Source organism: Bos taurus, chromosome 3 (assembly GCF_002263795.3).
Source record: "Bos taurus isolate L1 Dominette 01449 registration number 42190680 breed Hereford chromosome 3, ARS-UCD2.0, whole genome shotgun sequence".
Taxonomy (NCBI): domain Eukaryota; kingdom Metazoa; phylum Chordata; class Mammalia; order Artiodactyla; family Bovidae; genus Bos; species Bos taurus.
This window is the reverse complement of record NC_037330.1, coordinates 115177722-115191734: the sequence shown is the minus strand read 5'-3', so window position 1 is coordinate 115191734 and position 14013 is coordinate 115177722. Positions and strand designations below refer to the sequence as shown.

The window sequence follows — 14013 nt, the reverse complement described above, 5'->3', positions numbered from 1 at the left end:
GTCACAGGTGGCCCGAGAAGCCTCTAAATGATAAAGTCCAATAACCACTGAAGCCACGACCAGCTGGCTTGGCGACAAGGGGGGCACAGGGCGGGGGTTTGGGTACCATGCCTGGGTCCCTCTTCCACTCCACCACAGGGAGGCGGCCAGGGAAGTCCTCGGTCCATCCAGGGCACCCCCGCCTCTCACCCTCCAGGGGTCTCCTGTCCTTCACTGGCCTCCTGGGCCTCCTCCCACATGGCCACATGCTGAGCTAACGCCATCCTACCATCCTGGCCTCGAACATTCTCTGCCCAAAGCCTCCAGGCTGGCCGTCCTCTCCTAGAACTGCCACCACAGTCGTTTTTGCAGTACAGCCTCTCCTCCCCAGTCCTTCAAACCCCTGAATCCAGCAAAGGCTGAGAGACATCCTGCTGTTTACACCAGCCATGACCCTGCCAGCCCCCTGGTGCCTCTGAGAGCCCCCCCAGCCCACGCTCACCCCAACCGCCAGCCCCTGGACTGATGCGCCTCTCACAGAGTGTCCATGGGCCAGCAGCACGTGGCCCTCACCCAACCCTCCACATCTCCAAGAGGCTCTCGTTCAAGCTCAAGTACGGGGGCCCCAGGCCCAGTGCGGATGATCACACAGCGGGCAGGGCTGGGCACCACGTTCTGCAACCCCCACTGCAGCCCTGGGCCCCCACCCGCCTCTCCATGCCAGCAATCAGAGCTGACCGCCTCCCTGAGGACGCCTCTCAGGAAGTGTGCAGGGCAGTGGTCAGAGCAGCTGGCTCTCCGGCCTCGTGACCACACCCTTCTCTCCCCCACTCAGAGTTGGCATGTCCATCACAATCGCCTCCTTGCCTCAGGCCAGGCCAGCCCATGAAACTGCTCAATCATCACCCACTTAACGGGCACAGAAACAAGAGACTATCTTCTGTCTGTCCTCAGCCTCTCCCAATATCCCCCCCCAAATGAGGAGTGCCCGCTCCATCCCCAAGTATCTCCCATCCTCACTGTCCTCCCTGGGTGCCCTGGGCAGGCAGGCCTGGCACACCATGCCCCCGGCTTAGCCCACTCTTAGGCAACCACCCTTTCTGCTGCAATCACAGACTTTCGGGGCACAATGCTGCCCCAGACCCCCAGAGACTCCCATCACCTGCAGAGTCAAATGCCCCTTTGGCACCTGCGCCCCAGTCCTTGGATGGCCCCCCACCCAACCCTCTGCAGCGCAGAGCAGCTGGGGTGCTGGACTCCTGAGGGGTGCAAATTCTGTGTGACTTTGGGAACAGGACCTCGGATGTCCACATCAGCCTCACTGATGCCATAAGGGGACAATCACAGGGCAGATGTGAGGATCAGGTGTGATGAAGGCTGTGAAGTCCTGGTTCCCGGGCTTGGAACACACGTGTGGGCTGCGGCATCCAAGCCTTTATCTCAACACCTCTAACCACTTGCCAGTCTGGACCAGGCCGTATAGAGCGTGCGCGCACGCACGCATGCACGCGCGCGCACACACACACACACACATACACACACCCTGTGCACACCCCTTCAGAGTACACACACACACACACACACACACACCCTGTGCACACCCCTTCAGGGTACACACACACACACACACCCTGTGCACACCCCTTCAGGGTACACACACACACACACCCTGTGCACACCCCTTCAGGGTATCAGTCACTTTCTCTGACCTGACATTTGCTACTTGCCATGGACACAACCACCTCCCCCCAGAAGACCAGGGCCGGCAGCTTTCTCTCTTCAACTCCAGACTTGATCAGCGCTCTGCTGAAGAAATGCTGCCCAGAGGTTGACGTCATCGATCCAGGGGGCTGATTCCAGCTGAGTTGGGGCGGGGGGAGCAGCAGGACCCCCGTTACGTCACAAACACCAGCAGAGGTCAGCTGACTCGCCGGGCCCCGCCCCGTCTCGGATGCTCGGGTTTACTCGGCCACACAGGGCCGACCCCGCCCCTTCCCAGTGTATCTAGGAAGTCTCCAGCGGTTTAGAAAGGCACAGAGGACAGGGTGAGTCATTTCTTCCCCTGGCCACAAGAAGCCTCAGCTGCAGCGGATCTGGGGTGGCTGCCCCCTGAGAAAAGCTGCCCCTCCCTCGGTGGAAAACAGGCTAACGCGATGAGGCGGGGGCAGTGGGGGAGAGGAGAGATTGCCCAGAGCGTGACTGCCGGTGGGACGGGGGGTGGGGGGGTCCCGTCCCCGAGACAGAAGCTTCATTTTAGGGAGGAGAGAAGGACAGATGCTGAAGCTGAAGCTCCAATCCTTCATTGGAAAAGACCCTGATGCTCGAAAAGATTGAAGGCGGGAGAAGAAGCGGGAGACAGAGGATGAGAGGGTTGGATGGCATCACCGACTCAATGGACATGAGTTTGAGTAAACTCCGGAAGTTGGTGATGGACAGGGAGGCCTGGCGTGCTGCAGTCAATGGGGTCGCAAAGAGTCGGACACGACTGAGCGACTGAACTGAACTGTGCGGTTCAGAGCGGAGAAAGTCTACTACCTGGAGAAAGCTTTCCTTGGAGGTTTCCGGGAAGGTGATGCTCCTTCCCCGCCCACCCCAAGGGCCTGAGTCTTGGTCACGCCCACTATGCAAAGCAGGGTGGGTGGAGATTCAGGAGTTCCCAGCCAGCCCGGGATGGGGGTGGTCGGCCGGTTCACTGGGATGCTGCAAGCAGGGACCACCTGCCCAGCCCTGGGCCCTTGCTGTGGTGCGTGCTCTGTGCTCAGTCGTGTCCCACTCTTTGCAACCCCCTGGGCTGAAGCCTGCCAGGCTCCTCTGTCCCTGAGATTCTCCAGGCAAGAACAGTGGAGTGGGTTGCCATTCCCTTCTCTAGGGGATCTTCCTGACTCTGGGAGTGAACTACAGCCTCCTGAAAGTCTCCCGCCAAGGCGGATGCTTTACCGCTGAGCCTCGGGGGAACAGAAGGAAATGCAGGTTGTTGGGCCAGGTGCTTAGAACACCCAGGAAGAAATACAACACCTGAAATAATTCAGAACTCTTTAAAGAGAGGCTACTGATAAGACCTCCCCTAGAGTCAATGCAAGGATCCTGTGGCTCTGAGTACCTGGCATTTCCAAAGTTCTCAGAAGAGTGGTTTTCATCACTTTTCAAATGGCCCATTCAGAGAAGGCCTGGGAGGCTGCAGTGGGCCCACAGAGATGGCCGCTCTGCAAACACCGCCTCCCTGTGCCCAAAGTGTCCAGGAATCTCCAGGAAACAACAGCTGTCACTGGACATTTCTGGGTGCAAAAAAAAAAAAATTTTTTTTTTTAAAGTGACGCAAGGCAGCAGAATGTTCATACCAAAGGCCTTCTTCTCAGGAAGACTGCTCTCTGGAATTACAAAAGTTTATGCCCGAGATTTAGCACTTGAAGTGAAGGTCCAGGAAAGCCACCAGCACACAGCCCCCCAGCATTCACAGGCTGCAGTGAAGCCAAGGGCTGAACCTGGGCCTGCAGTCTGCTCACACGGCCCTCCCCAGGCCTTCGTGGGGCGGGACGGGGCTGGCCCACCTCCTGCAGCCAGGCCAGAGGGGGTGTCACTCATGAGAAAGACCAGAGAGCAGTGGTGTGGCCAGTCTTTGTAAGCCATGCACGCAACACTCTTTCAGTTTACTGGCTCGCTTACAGACAAGATATAAAAAAAGGTAATTCACACTGAATGACGATTCCCAGGACCAAAGCCTTGGGGGTGGGGGGCCCTACCACCTACTGGAGGTTTTAACCCCAGGCTTTAAACCCCAGCACAGCGGGCAGGGTGGGCTGGCCCACCCCCAGCCAGCCCTTCTAGCGTTTCCACCCAGACCCCCAAGAAGCCAGCTCCCCACCACCTTCCTCCTGCAGCCCAGGGCCTCCAGGCTCAGCCAGACCAGCCCTGGGTTGCTCCTCCCAAGAGGGCCAAGGCCAAGGCCAGGCTCAGCTGGGCGGCCCTTCACAGATGTCAGCACAGTTCATCCCATTTGATCCCCCAAAGCCCTGGATCTCGCTCCGGGTGTGCCCTGCCCCCACCCCCTCCAAAAGCACCCAGTGCACCCAAGGAGGGGGGGTGTGTGGCTGACCCCACTCTGGGGTCCCCCAACTTGCAAAGGGAGGCTGGAGTGGAAGCTAGGGTGGAGAGGAGACAGGATGAGAGGGCTTTCGGGAAAGCAAGTCAGAGAACATCACTTTGCTCTGCTTGGGGAGGGGGGTGGGGGTAAAGAGGTAACAGACTTTGGGAGCAAGCAGGCAGAGGCGCCAACACACACTCACAGCTTCTCACCCAGTTCCACACGGGGAGGGGCACCGAACGTTCCAGGCAGCCTGGGGCAAAACAGGCTCCCATTCATCTGAATCTCCAGGGACAAGGCACCAGTCCAGAAGTCAGGATTATCCCCAGATCCCTCCATCCTTCTGTCAAGACCCACCCCCTCCTTCTTAAATTGTAAGAAAGGCTGAGCAAATCTGCCTCCCCACCCCCCACCCCCTCACCGTCCAGGCTCTGAAACTGCTTCCGCCTCCAGCCGAACTCCAGGGCATGTCTCCCCAGGAAAACTAAGTGGCCCCAAATCACCCGGCCACTGCCCAGTCCACCTGCGGAGCCCGCCTGCTCCTAGGGAGCCCTCCCTCACCCTCCCGGCCTGCCCCCTGCCCCCACCCTGCATGCTCCCACAGCCCTCTCCACCCTCCTCTTCGCAGCCCTGGACCCCGACCCTGGAAGGCTACAGGGGAAGTCCATATGATGAAGCCTTCCCTTCCCTAGAGCGGAAGTCCTCACTTATGAAGCCATCAGTTCTCAGCATCAGACGCACTCCAGGTACAATCAGATCAGGACCCTGGCCTGGGCATCAGAAAGCTGCACGTGGCCCCCAGGAGCCATCCAGACCTTTCACCGGTCTGTCAACTCACTCCCTCCAAGGCTTACAGTATCAGCAACATTACTTCTGAAGCAAAGTCCCAACACTACTAGCAACAGAAGACGTTTATCTTGCTCACAGGAAACGGTGAGCACAAACAAGCAGAAATGCTTCCCAAAGGAGGTCAGCGTGCACAGGAAAATGTCCATGAGTGTCTAAGGGGCTGCCAAGCTTTTAACGACCTTGACAACCAAGACAGTTTAACGCATTCACGATGGCGTTGGAACAGCGCTGACCCTCCTGCTCGGCCGCCGTCAAAGGATCACAGACCAGGGCATTTAAACCACACAGGTGTGCTTTCTTGCAGCTCTCAAGGCCAAGTCTGAAGTCAAGATTTCTCCCTCCATGGCTTGTAGGCGGTGTTTTCTCCCTGGGTCTTCACAAAGCCTTCCCTCTGTGCCTATCTGTGTCCCAATCTCTCTTCTTATAATATCGGACGCCAGTCTTATTCGATTAGGGGCCATCTGAAAGCCCTCATTCTAACTTAATAACTCCTCTAAAGGCCCTGTCTCAAAGTGCAGCCGTACTCTGAGGTGGGTAGGGCTTCAACATATAAATTCTAGAAGGGGACACGATCCAGCTCACACCCAGATGTGCCACAGTTAACAAAAACGTTGGTATTTGTTAATATGTGCTAAGTTGCTTCAGTGGTGTCCGGCTGTGTGCGACCCCATGGACTGCAGCCCACTAGGCTCCTCTGTCCATGGGATCCTCCAGGCAAGAATACTGGAGTGGGTTGCCATGCCCTCCTCCAGGGGATCTTCCCAACTCAGGGATCAAGCCCACCATCTCTCACATCTCCTGCATTGGCAGCCGGCTTCTTTACTACCAGCGCCACCATTAAATCTGTCACAGTATTTTGCTTCTGTTGTTTATGTTCTGGTTTTTTTTGGCCATGAGGCATGTGGGCTTTTGGCTCCCAGACCATGGATCCAACCCACATGCCCTGCACTGGAAGGCAAAGTCTTAGCCACTGGCGCTTCAGGGACTTCCCAATGGTGATTCTTAAAGAACAGGGTGCATTCAGTGTACAAGAGTCCCGTCTGGATTTACAAAGGGCATTTTTCAGAGTAAAAACTCCAGAGCAACTCTGACATCATCCAGGCACTGCCACGCTCAGCTCAGCTCCTGGCTCCTCAGGCCTCAACGGCAGAAACAGTCACTAGCTGCTGAAACTCCAGACAGACAGACACACACACTCAGGATCTTCCAGAGGAAGAAGAATCTCACCTCCCAGGCTCACTGCCATCATCTCAGGGAAATTAGGAAAATTTACGGCACACGTGTCGGCTGAGATCAGTATGGACTCTCGTGTCTACCCTTCCGTGAACTCTACTGCTGGATTCATTTAAAACTGCTGCTACTGCTGCTAAGTCACTTCAGTCGTGTCCGACTCTGTGCGACCCCATAGACGGCAGCCCACCAGGCCCTGCCGTCCCTGGGATTCTCCAGGCAAGAACACTGGAGTGGGTTGCCATTTCCTCCTCCAATGCATGAAAGTGAAAAGTGAAAGTGAAGTCACTCAGTCATGTCCGACTCTTAACGACTCCATGGACTGCAGCCTACCAGGCTCCTCCATCCATGGGATTTTCCAGGCAAGAGTACTGGAGTGGGGTGCCATTGCCTTCTCTTCTCATTTAAAACTAGGCATGTCTCAAATATGAAACCATAACCCACACGTATGACCAGCAATTTCAACTAAAGACCCCCGACCCCGAGCGGAATGCATTGCTCCTCCTTTTCTTTTGGAGCTACCTTGTTCAGACTGCCTTGTACACTGGGCATAAATCAAGAGTTTACACTTGAAACTCTGGGGTTTTTGTTGTTGTTGATAAGTCGTGTCCATCTGTGTCTTTGCAACCCAACGGACTGTAGCATGGCAAGCTCCCCGTCCTTCACTGTCTCCCAGAGTTTGCTCAAATTCACGTCCGCTGAGTCGGTGATGCCATCCAACCATCTCATCCTCTTTCATCCCCTTCTCCTCCCACCTTCAATCTTTCCCAGCATCGGGGTCTTTTCCAATGAGTCAGCTCTTCACATCAGGTGGCCAAATTATTGGAGCTTCCGCTTCAGCATCAGTCCTTCCAATGAATAATCAAGGTTGATTTCCTTTAGGATTAATTGGTTTGATCTCCTGGCAGTCCAAGGGACTCTCAAGGGTCTTCTCCAGCACATTTTTTTTTTTAAACGTAGCCCTAAAAACAAGTGTCTGGCGGGTTACAGTCCATGGGGTTGCATAAGAGTTGGACACGACTTAGCAACTAAACAACCACAAGTCGTGTATGAGGTCCAGCCTGCCAAATAAGTGTGTCACATTCAAACCTGGATATCTGTCTCTATGATGTTAATAAGGCCCCAGGATAAATGGAAGCAACACTCTCTCCCACCTGGCGTGCTCATTAGCCATCAGCAGCGGGCCTGACCTACCCTGGGGAATGGGCTGCGGTCACGCAGGGGACGGCCTTCCTGGACAAGATGCTCTCTTTGCTTGTCTGACTGAGCCTGTGTGACTTATTGGAAGGATCAAAGCTCCCCCCTGCCTTGCCTCACTCTGCGTTGCCCACTCCCTCTTCTAGAAATCAGTAGATCATAAACCAGGGTCTGATTCCAACAGATTCGCCCACAGAACAGGACAGAGCCTCGAGGGTGGGGGGTGGATTGGAAATCTCCATGGAGCAAATTCAAAATAAATAAATCATACTTTGGGGTGAGGTGGGGGCAGAGAGTGTGTGTGTGTATGTATTAATATATGGTTAAAGTAGATTACTTCCCACAAAGGAATCCTGTTCCAAGGCTCTGAGGCAATCCATAGAGCAACATGGGAGCCACCTGCTTCTCGCCAACATAACTGCTCTGCTTGGGGCCTGGCTCACACAAGCCAGGCCTGAGAAACACCCTGTTATGATAACTGATCAGATAAGAACACTCAGCACTGCTCCCCCACCACCCCCCACCTTCACTTTGGAAGTTGAGGGCGGGGAATGTAATATTGGTGAAATAAAGGGACGTGCATCAAAAGTAAGAGTGAAGTGAGAGCGGGATGCTTCTGGACACCTAATTAATTCCATGTTCTCAATTCCAGCATGAATTAATTTTTAAAGCATATGTCTGCTTTTAAATCTATGCTGACCTTGGGTGGAATGCACAAATGTTTCTGTTACCACACAACTCAAAAAAAAAAAAAAAAAAAAGCCTAGGGATCACTCCGGAAACAGTAATTAATATTCTTTATTCATGGAAGAGCTTTGTTTGAAATATATGATTCAATCAGAAAGTCATTTTCTTTCCAAGTTTGCAGGGCTTCCTATATGAATGCAAATCATATGACGAAGACACAACATAAGGGCTGAAAACCGCACGGCTTACTCCTTATAAATGTTTAACTTTGGTCCAGACAGAGCTGTGAGAAGCGACTCAGAGATTTCTGATGGAATATGTTGGATGTTTTTATTCTCAGTTTCTTGAGACTATTTGCCTTCGTGAAAATAAGCCCCATGATGGAGGCTTTTCAGATGAAATTATCATCAAGCGCTGTCGCGTGGGATGAGAAGAGACAGTCTGTCTTTAAACGGTGGGGACTGGAGCAGGTCAGCTTTGGGACGGGCCGGGGGGCTACTGGCCACCAGTGTCTAGTTCCTGTCACTTGAAAGGTGTCACTGCTCTGCAATCACTGCATCCCGCTAAGTCCACACTCGGACTTCTGAGGATGACCTTGGACTGGGCGAACCCCCCTCCACTCTGGTCTTCATCTTTGGACGGCGATGCTGTATCGATTCTGTTTTTTTTTGCTCATCATTCAATCAGCAGTACCCTGGATGCAGGATATGGTGCCCTCTTTCAACCCATCCTGTATCATAATATTCAATTGGAAAGCCTGTTTCCTTCATCTTGCTATTGTTGTTACATAGTTAAGCAACCCCAGCTGTCCAGGAAATACCACCACAATGAACACATTACTGGGCAGGGAAGAATCGACTGCGGCTCCTGACAACCATTCCACCCGCTACAAAGAAGCCAGGAAGGAAAAAAAAAAAAGAGCCCACGTTAAATCCACAGTTATGAATAAAATGCCTCCACTGCCTTTTATCACCTCGTCACAGGCCAGATTGAAATGAGCAGCTAGAGAACACTGATCATAATCTCCTCTCAGTAACAGCAAGATGTTTCTTCTGGTTCTTTATCTGTATTTTTCTGAAACTGACATGTTTTCCTTTGAATAAGAAAGGCTATTTTTAAATGTTAGACTTGGAGGTAGGCAGGATTTTTAACAATTTTGTTTATGCTCTGAGAAACATAGTGTTTTTTTTTTTTTTTAATCTAACTTCACATCTCTCTTCTCAAGCCAACCACCTTTAAATTCTTCTTGGGATGTTTCCCCTTTACTACTCAGTGAAAGTGAAAATGTTAGTCCCTCAGTCTATCCAACTCTTTGTGGCCCCATGGACTGTAGCCCGCCAGGGTCCTCTGTCCATGGAATTCCCCAGGCAAGAATACTGGAGTGGGTTGCCATTCCCTTCTCCAGGGGATCTTTCCAAACCAGGTATCAAACCTAGGTCTCCCGTATTGCAGGCAGATGCTTTAGCATCTGAGCCACCAGGGAAGCCTACCTAATCCATCCAATAATAATCAAAATTGGGACGGATCAGGTAGAAGTGAGCAGTGAAGCTATACCACATTTCCTTAAGCAGCAAAGAGGGGACCCCACAGAGTGGTTGGGCACCATTCTCTCCTTCCAGAGGAAGAAAACAGGTCAAGGACGTGCCCCAGGCCAGCCAGCTAAGGAGTGATGGGTGAGGGACTTCCCTGAGGACAGCGGACTCTAAAGCTATGCCCCTTTCCTTCCCTGCGCTCTGCTGCCTCTCCCTCCTGTTGATCACCGGAAGAACAGGTGTTGCTGTCTTTTATATGCTTGTTTGTCTCCAGCATGAAGCCCTCTTCCCTGAGGTTTCAGCAATCTTTGGGCAACAAGTTTTGGAATCTCCTGTGTTCACACGCATGCCCCAACCCCAGCTGTTCTCTTAGCTCAGTTCAGTGCAGTCACTCAGTCTGACTCTTTGTGACCCCATGGACTACAGCATGCCAGGCCTCCCTGTTCACTGCCAACTCCCAGAGTTCACTCAAACTCATGTCCATTGAGACTGTGATGCCATCCAACCATCTCATCCTCTTTCGTCCCCTTCTCCTCCCGCCTTCAATCTTTCCCAGCATCAAGGTCTTTTCAAATGACTCGGTTCTTCGCATCAGGTGGCCCAAGTATTGGAGTTTCAGCTTCAGCATCAGTCCTCCTGATGAATATTCAGGACTGATTTCCTTTAGGATGGACTGGTTGGATCTCCTTACTGTCTAAGGGACTCTCAAGAGTCTTCTCCGACACCACAGTTCAAAAGCATCAATTCTTCGGCTATCCTCTTAAGGTGTAATCAATACTGTCACCCCACAGGCCCGTGACCAGGGAATTTGCTTAGGGCACTTTCTTGAGGGTGAGTGAACCAACAGGAAGAGTGTCGGGGACATAGTCCCAAGACATAGGAACCCAGCACGTGGGTGGGCTGAACCTCAGTGGGCGCTGGACCGAGGCTGGAGCTGACCAGGTGGCCTGGGTGGGGTCCCCCTTCGGAAAGGCTGCTCAGCTAGTCTCCTGCCAGTCCAGGTGTGTTTAAAAGGCAAGCCCACCCCTCTGGCATGATCTGCGTGACTTGTGCTACGTCACTTTAATTGTGTCTACCTCTTTGCAACCCCATGGACTGTAGCCCACCAGGCTCCTCTGTCCATGGGATTCTCCAGGCAAGAATACTGGAGTGGGGTGCCATTCCCTTCTCCAGGAGATCTTCCCAACCCAGGGATCGAACCCATGTCTCTTATGTCTCCTGTACTAGCAGGTGGGTTCTTGACCACTGGCACCACCTCTACAGTTGACATCACTCTGTATTTTTCCCCCATTTAAATAACAAAATTATTTAAAAATTATTACAAAATTGACTTCAAAAAACGGGGTGCCCAAATCCTAGGCATTTCCTAGTAGAAGACACTTTGTGTACTGTAAGGCTGATTTTCATCAAGAGAAGACATTTTCATCAATGATGCCTTGCATTTAATTACCCACCCATCCCTGTAGGCTTTGAAAAAAAAAAAAATAGGGTAGATATTCAAATTAACCTATCAATCATGGTGGAAATCTCTATTTCTTTAATTCCGGGAGGCATAATTTCTGGGTCAAAGTGTACAAGCCTTTTATCCATTCACATTTCCAACCTGCTCTCTAGGAAGGGTAAACATTTCAACTCCCCCATCATTATTTGGGGGGCCTCAATGTTGCCCCACGGACACCACCACACAGGCTTCTTCTAGTCACAGTCTAAACCACCCCCACGACACGGTCATAGAAATGGACGTTTCTATCTCATTTTCATCCCTGTGCTCACTCTCTGCTTGTTTGTTCAAACACTGGCATCTCAGATTCATTTTATTCCTTTACCTAAGGAATCTTCATTTATATTTGCATAAGCTCTATAAACATGAAGAATGGCCATTTGGCTCTAACAGTCGGCGCAAGTACATTTTCCGTTGTCAAATGGAGATCAGCGTCCATCAAAAACAAGGATTTTCAAGAATTCGGCTGTGCAGACACCTCGGAGCAGTTTTCTCAATGGCACCAGCTCTCCTGCCTGGTTGGCACTGCCCACAGAGTGACGGCCCGTCTTGTCTCTGTCTTGGCTGGTCACCAAGGATGCCAACAATCTCTGAGACTGGCATCCTCCTGACCCGCTTGCTAGCTCTTCTCATAAAACATTCGCTAATATGTCTTTCTGGACATCATTACGGGCAGTGTAAGTGAAACTCACAGGTTTCTAATTTGCAGGAACCACTTTTTTTTTTCCCTACTGCTAAAATTGATACTTTTTTTTTTTCACGTTGAGTTTTCTGTCCCCTGTTTGGAAGGTATCCTTCAGAACAGCAGGGTTGGGGTGGGGGGGTGTAGGCTAATATCATTTGCGGGATCCTCCCGGAGCTCAGAAGACGTGCGAGTTTCACCTTCTTTCTTCTCTGCTGTGTCTTCAGTGCCTAGAACTGCCCTGGAGGACGATGGACACACGGTGGATGCTGGGTGGGGGCTGAGGAGACTGTGGGCTGGATGTAAACAAATAATCCCACCCCCCCACCCCCGCAGCACGCAGAATAGCCAGGCTCCCTCACAACCTCTTCACTCCTCCCAGGTCTGATTGATGCATATTTTCATCTCTTCCATCCAAAGATCACTCCCCAGTTGAAAAGGCGTTTTTCTGCTTGTCCACCAACATGGGTCATCGTGTTTGATTTACTGAATTCTCTTGCCTTGGAAACTCCACAAATTAACCTGAGCTTGAAATTAAAAAGCCACTACCTCTGATGTAAAAGGCACTCTGGAGTAAATAATAAGACAAGCCAGCCCATGACCTAGATGGAAGAGCTGAAGTGCTGCTAATTGGCTTCACATTTATCAGCCCCATGACACTTAGGCACAGCCCAGACCCTTAAATTGGTGACACTTGGTACACTGTATGTCCTGTTGCTGTTCACTATTCAGTCACTAAGTCACACTAAGACTCTTTGCAACTGTAGGAACTGTAGCACACCAGGCTTCCCTGCCCTTCGTTATCTTCCGGAATTTGCTCAAACCCATGTCCATCGAGTCAGTGATGCCATCCAACCATCTCATCCTCTGTTGTCCCCTTCTCCTCCCACCTTCAATCTTTCCTGGCATCAGGGTCTTTTCCAATGAGTCAGCTCTCCGCATCAGGTGGCCAATGTACTGGAGCTTCAGCTTCAGCATTAGTCCTTCCAATGAACACCCAGGACTGATTTCCTTTAGGATGGACTGGTTGGATCTCCTTGTAGTCCAAGGGACTCTTCTCTAACACCACAGTTCAAAACCATCGATTCTTCAATACTCAGCTTTCTTTATGGTCCAACTCTCGCACCGATACTGGAAAAACCATAGCTTTGACTAGACAGACCTTTGTCGACAAAGTAATGTCTCTGCTTTTTAATATGCTATGTAGGTTGGTCATAGCTTTTCTTCCAAAGAGAAAGTGGCTTTTAATTTTGTGGCTGCAGTCACTGTCCCTCGTGATTTGGGAGCCCAAGAAAATTCTGTGAGTGAGTGACTGAAGTCGCTCAGTCGTGTCCAACTCTTTGTGACCCCACGGACTGTAGCCCACCAGGCTCCTCTATCCATGGGATTCTCCAGGCTAGAATACTGGAATGGGTTGCCATTTCCTTCTCCAAGGGATCTTCCTGATCCAGGGATCGAACCCAGGTCTCCCGCATTGCAGGCAGGTGCTTTAACCTCTGAGCCACCAGGGAATCCACCAAGAAAAACTCTGTAGTGCCCTTTAAAGCCCTGGAATCTCCAGGGCAGTGTTCCTTGGCATGTGGTCCCAAACAGCAGGATCCACAGAGAGAGCGGCATGCATGTGAGAAATGCAGACGCTCAGGCCCAACCCAAACCCCCTAAATCAGAATCTCTGGTGGAGGAGCCCAGGACCCTGTCTCGAGGAGTCTCCAAATGCTGCTCAGGCCTCTCCGATCAGGTATGCAGAGCACTGCTGCGGGACACGGAGGGTGGACGTCCTTCCTGCCATTTCTGATGTAACATACCACTTTAGATAAACACTTAAGCAAATGTCTTAAAACAACCGATTCAGTGAAGAGCCAAATATTCTATTTCCCCCACCCTTTCTTGTTTCCCCTAATTCTGGAAGAATGGTACAGCACTGAAGGATCATCAAAGTCACACATTTTTGAAAGACATGTAACAAGGGTGAAAGGCTTTTAAAGTGTGGCAAAGTCAATGATGGAATAACGGAAAAATTAAAATCCCCTGGAAGAAGAGGGCAGAACTGCATCAAAAAGGTCACCAGGACTTGTTCTGTAACAGAAATATAAACATCTCTGCTAGACTCAGGGGAAACTGAACTTCCCCTCTGTCCCAGAGTCCTCTGGGTCCAGAGCTCTCTGCCCAGGGAATACACCCAACCTCCCACTGGGGGCCACCTCCTCCAGGGAGCCCCCACCCACCCGTCCCTAAACAGTAACACAACTAAATCCTAGAGCATGTCAAGGGTTTT

The 14013-nt window shown here is 51.6% G+C and overlaps 1 protein-coding gene across 4 annotated transcripts in view; it reads right to left on the bottom strand.

Annotated features, from left to right (window-relative positions):
- Nucleotides 1–14013, bottom strand: part of AGAP1 (ArfGAP with GTPase domain, ankyrin repeat and PH domain 1) — a 561115-nt gene that overhangs the window by 413534 nt on the left and 133568 nt on the right. The window lies entirely within an intron of this gene.